The following is an 11914-nucleotide window of genomic DNA, read 5'->3' as shown; positions in this document are numbered from 1 at the left end:
TCTACTAGTCTAGCCGATTCCATCAATACCAAAATTATTATTCAAGTCGACGTCCCAAGGGTCGAACTGGGGCCATAAGTGTGTCCGGATTATCGAAATTTCGTAAATGTCCGATTTCAATTCGATTCTAATGAGATATATGTAGAGTCCGAAGCCTAATTCGTTTTGAAATGGATTCTACTAGTGTAGCCGATTCCATCAATACCAAAATTATTATTCAAGTCGACGTCCCATGGGTCGAACTGGGGCCATAAGTGTGTCCGGATTATCGAAATTTCGAAAATGTCCGATTTCAATTCGATTCTAATGAGATATATGTAGAGTCCGAAGCCTAATTCGTTTTGAAATGGGTTCTACTAATCTGGCCGCTTCTATCGAGACTAAAATTATTATTCAAGTCGACGTCCCAAGGGTCGAACTGGGGCCATAAGTGTGTCCGGATTATCGAAATTTCGTAAATGTCCGATTTCAATTCGATTCTAATGAGATATATGTAGAGTCCGAAGCCTAATTCGTTTTGAAATGGATTCTACTAGTCTAGCCGATTCCATCAATACCAAAATTATTATTCAAGTCGACGTCCCAAGGGTCGAACTGGGGCCATAAGTGTGTCCGGATTATCGAAATTTCGTAAATGTCCGATTTCAATTCGATTCTAATGAGATATATGTAGAGTCCGAAGCCTAATTCGTTTTGAAATGGATTCTACTAGTGTAGCCGATTCCATCAATACCAAAATTATTATTCAAGTCGACGTCCCATGGGTCGAACTGGGGCCATAAGTGTGTCCGGATTATCGAAATTTCGAAAATGTCCGATTTCAATTCGATTCTAATGAGATATATGTAGAGTCCGAAGCCTAATTCGTTTTGAAATGGGTTCTACTAATCTGGCCGCTTCTATCGAGACTAAAATTATTATTCAAGTCGACGTCCCAAGGGTCGAACTGGGGCCATAAGTGTGTCCGGATTATCGAAATTTCGAAAATGTCCGATTTCAATTCGATTCTAATGAGATATATGTAGAGTCCGAAGCCTAATTCGTTTTGAAATGGATTCTACTAGTCTAGCCGATTCCATCAATACCAAAATTATTATTCAAGTCGACGTCCCAAGGGTCGAACTGGGGCCATAAGTGTGTCCGGATTATCGAAATTTCCAAAATGTCCGATTTCAATTCGATTCTAATGAGATATATGTAGAGTCCGAAGCCTAATTCGTTTTGAAATGGGTTCTACTAATCTGGCCGCTTCTATCGAGACTAAAATTATTATTCAAGTCGACGTCCCATGGGTCGAACTGGGGCCATAAGTGTGTCCGGATTATCGAAATTTCGGAAATGTCCGATTTCAATTCGATTCTAATGAGATATATGTAGAGTCCGAAGCCTAATTCGTTTTGAAATGGGTTCTACTAATCTGGCCGCTTCTATCGAGACTAAAATTATTATTCAAGTCGACGTCCCATGGGTCGAACTGGGGCCATAAGTGTGTCCGGATTATCGAAATTTCGAAAATGTCCGATTTCAATTCGATTCTAATGAGATATATGTAGAGTCCGAAGCCTAATTCGTTTTGAAATGGGTTCTACTAATCTGGCCGCTTCTATCGAGACTAAAATTATTATTCAAGTCGACGTCCCAAGGGTCGAACTGGGGCCATAAGTGTGTCCGGATTACCGAAATTTCGAAAATGTCCGATTTCAATTCGATTCTAATGAGTTGTATGTAGAGTCCGGAGCCTAAATCTTTTAAAAAAGTGTTCTACTATTCGTCGTGATCATATATTCGAGAAAATGATGATTCTTCGTAGCAGCCGCCGGTGTCAAATCATTCCCGCACTCTTCGAAATATATTTATACCCAAGGATAGTCGATAGACATGGTCTGTTGAGCGTTATCACCGACACATTTCTTACGATTCAACTGCAAAATATTCAGTCAAACGGCTGTGTAGTAGGTATCTCTTCGTCTTCTTAAAATTGTTTTTTCGTGATAATACCTGGAAATACACCCGAAAACGGTCGTTTACGTGCATTTGTCATTGAATACATCATCAAGAAACAGTATGGCAAGAGGTTCCTGAATATGCCGATGTAATTTCCAAAGCACAAAATGTAATGACACCCGAGTATATATTCATGATTCACCCAATCACCGATTTTCGCTAAAAATTCTAATAGAATCACAGTGGTCCTCAGGTGTTCTGCTTTTCAGTTTTCATATTCGCTGCTCAGTGCTCAGTTTAGTTTAGTTGTTAAGTTGTAGGTCGAATTTTCAAGTAGTTCTAATTCTAGTTCGTGATTTTGAATAGGTTATAGTCATAGTTAGAGTAAATTAGCTGCCGATAAACTGGAACTTGAATCAGAAGTAGAATTAGAAAACGTATTGTCATCTAACGTAAATTGTGATGCCAGTGTTTTATTGGGTGATGTTCTTGCAACTAATAACAATTGCAAGCTCAGAATCATCACTAGTAACGGTTGAGCAGCTAAGGGGTGGTTTTCGAGGGTCGAAACCCCTCCCATTTCAACCTTGCACTGATTTTCATTGTTCTGAGTCAAGTATACCTGTTTGATGCTGGTGTGATCAGACTAGATGACCTCCATGGTCTTATCGATCATTCCTATCTAATACCGAATACTGTGCACGCATATTTTCTGTACCACCATCACTGCCGTTTGTTATGTATTTTGGTTCGATGAAAAAATAAAGACTCTCTCTCTCTCTCTCTCTCATGAAGAAATCCGATTCTAATAAGATAAATATGAAGTCGATTCAAGATTGAATCTATACTTGTGATTCATAGTTGCGAAGGCAGTTAGTTCTAGCGTGTCTAAAAGTGAGTAATTCGAGTTTTGTTTACTCAATTTGAAAATTCAGTAGTCTGTACAAGTATGACTGAGAACGATGCTTTTTCCATGCATATGTCCATCTTGAAAAGGGCCTGCAATAGAGTTTGGATAAATATATATCTTCGAAAAGGTTATCTGACATTCTGCAGCACTTGTTCGGTACGCCTTTACACATTGGAAAGTGATCCCCATGATCACCACCAATCTGCGTTCCCAAAAACTCCATGACTATAGTACGAGGATGAAAGATCTGACACTGTTACATTTTGTTTTGGCGGGTACGGAAATGATGTTTTGTTTGTGCACATTCAAAAGCGGCATTGTATTTCACTAGCCAAATGCAACTCAATTATTATTCGATTAAGAGAGATATCCAAGACATGGAAATAGGGAACACTTGAATATCGCTCAAAAACCGTAAATGTTGACATGCTCAATTGCTCACAGGGAACATTGATTGTTGGTAATCATGGGGAACATTTTCCAGTGTGTGGAGTATACCAAATAAGGTATTGCAGCATGTGCATAAGTTTGCTAATTTTAACAATCTTCAGACTGATTATTGTCATATAAAGCTTGCATCCCTGGAAGTATTGATGTTTGTCTGATGTTTTTGGTTAATGTCACATTATGATTTGTGAGAGCTGCTTGTATATGGTGTCTTATCGTTGGTTCCTATGTTCATATTTTCACTGTTGTAAATGCCACTAGTTCCGATGGGCACAATGATTACATTACTGTATTCGAACTTAGTATTAATCGCAATAATTCAGGTTGATTAGTGAGAGATGATTTTTTCAAGTACGGTACTGTAATCTTACAATCCTTTATACGATATTAAGAGATATATTATTACGGCCATACATCGGTGATCGAATTTGTTGAAAGTAAAGCAATCAGCTATTATGAGCTGAATTTCTCGTATTAAAATGCAAGCACTTGCTTATTCTGTTTCTATCTATAATTAGTAGGGTTATTACTACTGTAAATCTTCATTAATATTTTTTGTATTTTTGTGAAAAACATTCAATAATTTTGGCGCTGTTGTTTATGCACATTTGATTTTGCGCACCAGTATTCTATAGTAATGCATAAGTTGTGCAATGTGATGAATTTTGGTTTTCGTAATTAGTCGAAAATTTGTAGTTTGCTTACGGCCTGCAGATTATCGTATGGGCTTGCCTAGTTATCGTAGCTAGGAAAGGCCATGAACTACTGCTAAAAGAGTTATAGCTTTCACAATGCCTTGCCTTTTGATGTGATAAGTTGGTGGTGGAAGTTTTTAATATTGACCGAGGAGGTGTGTCTTAAACAGTTGAAGAACAACTGTTCTAGAAGATATCTATTCGGGATACTGCCAACGATCCTGCTCGTATTACAGTGTTATAATAATTGGGCTTTGTAAAGTAGACAGACTTTTGGGGTTGTTTGAAAATCAATTTTGTTTTCAAATTTTACTGGCTAGTTGATGAAAATACCAAGTTTGTTAAGCGAAAAGTAATATGGTAGAAAATTATTGATTTTTAACAACAATAAAAAGTTTCATTGAAATTGTATCGGCTCCCACATGGAATGGTTAGGTTGTCTACAAAAATATTGAATGATGCATATTCATCAACTCCAACCCATAGAAGTAGCAGGGTACGAAATGTTGGATTATGAAAAATAATACTATTTCCAATAGGACATTCCATCTTTAAAACTGGATTGAGCGGGTTCATGAGCCTGTATCATTGCACAGTTGCAGTCTTGCATAGTTAACTACGCCTTGTGAAACCAAAAACGATATTTGAGTCCCGTGATGGTAAATTTTGGTAAGCTCCAAAGATGATCCGTAAAGCGCTACAAATCCTACAATAGTAATTGCTAGGGCTGGACAGTGAGCACATAGATTTTAATGATTTGATTAGGACAATAAGGGATTTTTTTTTTTGAGTTTCGAAATCCTATGATCCTCGTCACTCGTAACTTACCAACGAGAATTCGAGTTTCGATGCTATTTTCTTCTGTGAAAGGATTTAAAACACGAATTGTTGTCAAAAATTGAATGAAATGGTTATGGTCTAAAAACACCAAGCTATCTTTATTGTGTATAAAACTGGCATTATACACTTCGTGATCGCATAAATGGTACATATCTGAACTTAACACATCTTTCGTATTGTTATGTCATCATAATGAAGGATACTCAAATCCCTAACTTGACTCGAAGCCTAATACTCGATTCAGATCTACTGATTACACATGGGGGAGCTCATGCGGGCACTAAGTTAAAAGATATAAAATTGGAATTAAAATTGTTGAAATCATATTGAATGGTTCCGGGAATACAAAAAGTCATATACATAGCTTTCATTAACTATTTTCATAAATATGCTAAATTGCCATACAAAATTCTTCCATCTCGTTTTGATTGCAGAAGTTCAAAATGAAATGAGGCCTATAAAAATGGAACCAATTTGAAAACTAGGATTTATCAGGCATTGTCCACTCTGTGTGCAGTATGTTCTAAAATCTTCAATTTTAGTCCTGTCGTCAATTGTAGCCAGTGTGGGGATCAATTCACCACGTTTGGGTCCTTTTCTATCCACAACAATATGATAATCACCAATAAGTGTTTCCGGTGAACATGTTAGAATTTATTTTGTGAGGGCAGACTTGGACAACTAGAAAGCTTTCAGCTTTTTTAAAGTTAGCTCGCTAGTTAACATTTTTCAAATTTCCAAATTAGATTAGACTTGAAGTTACTGATATGGAATTCGTGAAAACTTTGTAGTCGAATCAATTTAACCTGATATCAACTCAGAGCTCATTCTCACACTCATGAAAATGTGTGTACATCAATCCTGGCTCGTTTCACACGGTACAGTTCTCCCGTAACATTTTCAATAAAACCAGACAGCTGATAAGAAATAAAATGAGAGTATACAAACTTTTACAGATTAGATTAGAATCTGTATTTGAGCCAGTGTTGGGATCAAGCCTCTACCTTCGAGTCATGAGTCATCTCGAGTCATTGCAAATTTTGACTCGAGTCAAGTCAGGTCAATCGATTTTCGAAGGCGACTCGAGTCAATTCTAGTCACTCAATTTCGGATGTTAATCAAGTCAAGCCAAGTCACGCGTCAAGTCATGACTCAAGTCAAACTGAATTTTTGAAGTGAGAGTGATGTTGTAAACTGAAAAGTCATTACATTTTGCTGACTATGTAAAATACAGATTAATTCACCAAAATGAACAGATATCCTGAATCGAATAACGAATATAAAGCTAACTATTAGGGTTGTCCAAAATTTGAAAAAATCTCTCCATTTCTCATTTTGTAGATTATTGATAAAAAACGTCAATGAACCTGCAATAAGCTTACAGGAAAGTCGTTAGCATTTTTCTAAATGGATTTGAAAGTAGCTGCCATAGAGTGGGCGTGTTAGCGACCATAGAACGGCGAGAAGACTAGTAATCACGAAATCACGTCTTTTGATTGGTTAATCAGATATGCTTCAATGATGACGACCACGGCGGCTTGCTGATTATGTGCGTCTACTAGTTCAAGAAGTACGCTAACAACAATGATGATTCTGTAAGCGTATTGTACGTTGGTGATTAAATACTAAAATGAGACACTTGGTCATTGAATTTTTAGTGTTAAAACTAGATAACGATAGGTTCAGGACACAATCCTGTATGGTCAGAAGATATGTGGACCGACCAGGTAGCTTGCATTGGGACTCTAAAGAAATGTAACTACCGCATCGCTTCAATACATTCTTTTTTATGTCCATGTCTGGTTTGATTCGAGCATTAGTCGTGCAGCAGCCGGTAATGATCTAAGATTCATTATGGACATACTAAACAATGCAAGCGAACAGTCTTCTGGCTGGTCCTACCAGCATAGTCTATGCTTGCCTTTAGACCTTCTTCCGGGGCATCATTGAGGACTTAGACAGCACTCGCGGGTATGATTCGTTATGCTGCAAGAATGTGACATGTGCCAAGCATAAATGGCTGATTCATCCAGCCCGTACAGCTTTTAAGACTTCAATTATATATGCTACTACGACAAGATAAGATCAGGCACAGTAGAGTCAATGTCAAGTTTTATATTTGTATTCAATCATGGGACATCGCCCTCTGAAACTAGAAGCTCGTTCGCCACTTGCATAAGCGCCTTTGCAATATTTCTTATCGTGTTTTTGTGCTTTCCCTCGATGAAAACAAGGCATGCAGGCTACAAAGATTGCCTTCACAATAAGCCATCAAGTCACGCACTGGCGTAGCCAGCGAGGGGCGAAAGGGGCGATCGCCCCCCCAAATTTTAGGAAAATTTTTCGTAAAATCAATAAATGTGACATTATTTTAGGGCAGATGAATGCAACCTAAAAAGTTTCTTCGCGCTTCGCGCGATTTAGTGTCCATGATCATGACTGTCTTGATTTTATTATCGGTGTCCCGAAAACAAATCTTCCGCAAATACCCACAATTGATTTTAGCTGCATTCTTAATTATGAGAAGACAACAGTACCAGTAGATACACGAGAGTAACTCAAGGTCGTTGGGTTGATTGAGTTTAGGGTTGTCAGTTCAGTATGGGGATTGGGGACTGTTAGCTCCGACAATTCCCGTTACGGGACACACGAAGACATATAAAGTAGGTTACATGCAACTCCGCAAAGTGCGCTCCCAAAATGATTGACCGACCGACGCATGTATTCGATATAGATTTTCGGGTACTTAAATGGCTGGCGCCTAATGATCCTGTCCCTGCAATCACACTTCTCCGACATGAATGCGACTGGCACAGGAAAATATCGCCACCTCCCTTTAAAAAGTGCTAATTTGAAATCGCACGAGTCTGATCAAAGGAGTTTTGTAATTTGGTCTGGTATATATATCAGCAATTCCAATCTCTAAACTAGCATCAATCTTTACCAGAGGTCAGCACTAAATAACCGTGCTTCAACGAAGTAATTATTAAGAATGGAATCCACTTGCTCATATACACGCACCAATATTATTGATCAAATACTTTGATTTACTCAAAAACATGTACGCTCCGCGCGACTAGGTCCGATATTCACACTGCTTTTCAACTGGAAGCTTCCATAGGGTATGTGTGTGCGTGCGTCTAAGAATCGTTTGAATAAAGGGTAGTGATGAAATTGCCCATGGCAGGATGTACGGTTCTGCGAGGTGTTCCCACGGGAGAGCTTCCCCAAACTCATAAAATTCCCCCCCCCCCCGCAATAAAAAATGTAATTCTAGCTACGACCTTGTGTGTGAGAGATCTCTTGAGTGGTGACAGCTTTCTCCGCAAGTCATGAAGTAACAGCAATAAATGACAACTGTCCCGTCCAGCGTCCACCCTATACAAACTCTAAATCAGTGGTTCTCAACCTTTTTGTCGTCGCGGACCCTCTTTGCACCTTCACGTAGGCTACCCCGGCGGACCCCCAGTTCTTATTTCAAATTTGCCTCTATTATCATGCAACCTTCATCTGTCTTGTGCAATTATTATCTGTAGGCTAGTGATAAACAACAGCGAAATGACCTTTCTTGAAAATAACACCGACTTTTTATTATTTTAAAGCGAATTCTGTAGCTGCATTTCTTGAAATACTGGGCTATGTCTTGAAAATCCACGTCGTCGATTTGATATGAACGAGTGCCGAGAATCCATTTCCACAGAGATAGGTGGTGACGAATGTAATAACTACGCGTAACTTGTCAGACGACACATTTGGCTATGATGGCAGCATATACATGGATCAATATATCCTCCAGCCTAGTCATTTCTATCTAGCAGCTCATCGTGAAGTTATTCTGGAATAGGGGTCGGCGTATTTCATAGGAGAAAATGGATCTCGGCATAGAATTATTTCCAAAACCCCAGCAAAACATCCCTAAACAGCAATGTGCTCGTACAAGTAGGCTATTGGCAATTAAAATGACTTTGCACGGTCGAATATTTCATCTCAGACGGCCTTTCTCTGTTTATGTGAGTCCTGAACTTTCAGCAGTTATGAAGCGAAAGTGCTTCATCATCTCTCTAATTTAAAACAAACCAAAATTAGTTTATTATTATTAGGTTATCAACCATTTTGCAAATTTGGAGTTTTCGTGGATCCCTTGAAAAGGCTTTGCGGATCACCGGTTGAGAACCACTGCTCTAAATAGTCTTGCCGTGTGTTATGAACATAGTTCAAGTGTACTAGCCCTGAATGTTCGATGACACCACTTCTATCAGCTTTGCCGGTAAATCTGATAATGACAATGTATTTGCAATATGCAAGTAACAATATGATGAACAATTTTCATTCTTTAACCAAAAAATTTTCGCGCTTCGCGCGAAAGTATTGACGTCAGAGTTTTCTACAATCACACATCACTTTATATGAGCGGAATATATGAATAAAGATCGCCTCAGATGTTGTGTTAATCATCCAATAAGGGCCCAAGACCATCGTTTTAGCCCATTTTTCCTTATCTTTAGGTGGGAGGGGCTCATTTACGTCATCGAATTTTTCGCCCCCCCCAAATATTTTTTCTGGCTACGCCCTTGAAGTCACGTATTTAAAGTTTTTGTGAAGCAGCTGTATTTGTAATTCATAGTGCACCAGAGTGCTCTTGACCTTGTTTTGTTTGATGAAACCTTGAAGCTGCTACGACGAACTCATGAACCCTGCTTACTAAAGAGTCAAACTGAGGTAAATCGTGATGTATAATCATTAGGCATATCAATTGAACTACCCAGAGCTACCAACATCACAGGTACTGCTGGCGAGAGCTCGATTATAGCTGCAGGCTCTACGGAAAATCACATTTGATCGGTGGTTTCACCTCTAGCCCAGCATGCCAGATATTTATGGTTTGATTCGTTACGTTGCTTCTCTAAAAACTCGACAGTTGTAGAGCAAAACCAGTATCACTCTCCGGCCAACATGATTTGGTAAGGAATGATATTCTGCGTAACACTTGTGATGAATATGGTCCTTGATTGGTGGATAAGCTGAGAATTATCATCGAAAAACTCAAATAACTCTGCTTCTACGGGTTGGAATTGAGTCAAATTTGTTTTGCATCGTCTTTGAGGACAGCGCAACAATTTCATGGGGTTGACAGAAAAAATTGGAAAACAATTTTTTTTGCATCTATTGGTAAATTAAAAATTTTCAAACTGTACGTAATCCGCGAATATTGGTTGGAATGAATTAAAATTTGGTGTATGCCGTTTTTCAAGGCAACTCGACGAATCACGCAGCCAGCAAAATTCAGGGAAAAAGCTTTTTTTGAACAGCCCTAATGTCCAGTCATGAAACTGTTTTTTTTTTGCACTATGTAACTAGAGAGAGACGGTTTAGAGAGTTTCCTTCGTAATTAATATGTTCATAGGGGAATTCATGTCATTTTACGGTAAGTAGTCTGCTGAGTCGAAGTAACATTATTTTTCTCAGATAAATGCGCTAGCGCCGAAAGTTGATTGCCGTCTTTCGCGCCGAAGGCCGTGAACTAATCGACTACGCCAATATGACAACTCGAATAATATTCTTCTTTTCGACAAGAAGCGTCTCTGAGTCGAAACAAGCACTTTCTTGTGCTACCTTGCCCATTTCCCACTTCCGCCAGTCATACAATGAATCCAATACGCTGCACAAAAACACCTGGTGACTGCGATATGGGATCATCCACAAAATGAATAAATCGAAAAAATGATCGTGTAAACAGCGCGGTTTAGCGACTAAGTTCGTACTTGTCGGTGGCATGTTGTCACCGGAGACGGCTTGAACTGTCAGTTGAATCAAGGGTGAACAATGGGTTTTTTAAGCGTGCAAAGTGAGAAGCAAAAATTAGGTTTGCCGGCCCGGCCCAAAGTTTAAACCATATTTCGTGGCGTATTTTAATTCTAAAAGGAGAACAGTGAATTCCATTGTTAACACAAGCTGTTAGCTAAGTGGGTGTGTTAATTTAGGCTGTAAGGAAGTGAGAGTTCATTTACCAAAAAAATATTTTGATTCTTCAAGTGACAATATGCCAAGCCATGTGAAGCACGAATCACTCTTAACACAATTAATTCACATTTCTCTGCACTCTTTTATTTATGGGGACATAAAAATGTATTTTGGATATTACATGCTGGTCTTGGTCCCGGGCTGTTTGTAGCGTGAAATCCAGATTCGTTGTTTTGAGAGTTTCTCTGGCAAATGCTCCGGAATTCGTGCTCTCTCGGCCTCAGCCAGCAACGAGTGTTAGTATTTCAGTGCATTTTCCTCATAATGCCGATTCAGAATATATCTCCAAACACGGGTACCTGCTCACCAATGACTCATTTCCCTCATTCGAGTAAACAAATATTTAGTGTTTCATGTCTTCTTCAAATGTCACCCTCCTGCCACCACCTCTATTTTTAGCATATGCCTGTTCATCGTTTTTGGGTTACCCCTGCTCAGTGCTGACGTGCACTGATTGACTTGTTTTACGGTTTATAGATTGAACACGCATGTCATAACAATATAAATCACAGACCGGTTAATTTGTGATGAAACGACAGCAAGAGAAAATTTTGAACTATCTGAAACCGTTACTTTTGTCTATAATTGTTACGGTATACTTTCCTATACAAGCAGTATTTTGAATCCAAATTGTACGACCTATAGGTAGGCTTCATAATCACTAATTTACAACACAGATGAAAACAGGATCACATTTCCGATTCAGTTTATGCAGCCTTAGGATTTATTTCACACATTAGTATTCCAAAGTAGGTTTTATGTTCTAAATTCCAGGCTATACTTTTCTGGGGCCTGTTAGAATCTCGTCACGAGCCGCATTTAGCCCAAGGGCCGTATGCTATGCCCAGGTCCAAGTTTAATCGATCATGCCAGGGCAAATCTTACCTCAAGAGTTCAAAATATGTTTAAATTCGATGTGTTCTTCACGTAAAAAATGACAAGTTTTCAACATTTTGCATCTTGAAATTAAAGTATAAAATTTTAAGATACCTGGCGGACCAGCAGAAAGGTCGTCGTGAACCGGCACTGGTCCCCGGACCGGCGGTGAAGAACCACT

At 38.9% G+C, this 11914-nt stretch overlaps 1 protein-coding gene across 1 annotated transcript in view; it reads left to right on the top strand.

Moving 5' to 3' along the window:
• LOC145433781 (uncharacterized) overlaps positions 1-11914 on the top strand; it is a 358802-nt gene that overhangs the window by 228907 nt on the left and 117981 nt on the right. The gene's annotated exons all lie outside the window — the stretch shown is intronic.

The sequence above is a fragment of the Botryllus schlosseri genome, chromosome 1 (genome assembly GCF_051294905.1).
Source record: "Botryllus schlosseri isolate E-star chromosome 1, Bs_hap1, whole genome shotgun sequence".
Lineage (NCBI taxonomy): Eukaryota > Metazoa > Chordata > Ascidiacea > Stolidobranchia > Styelidae > Botryllus > Botryllus schlosseri.
This window is presented reverse-complemented; position numbering and strand designations above follow the sequence as displayed.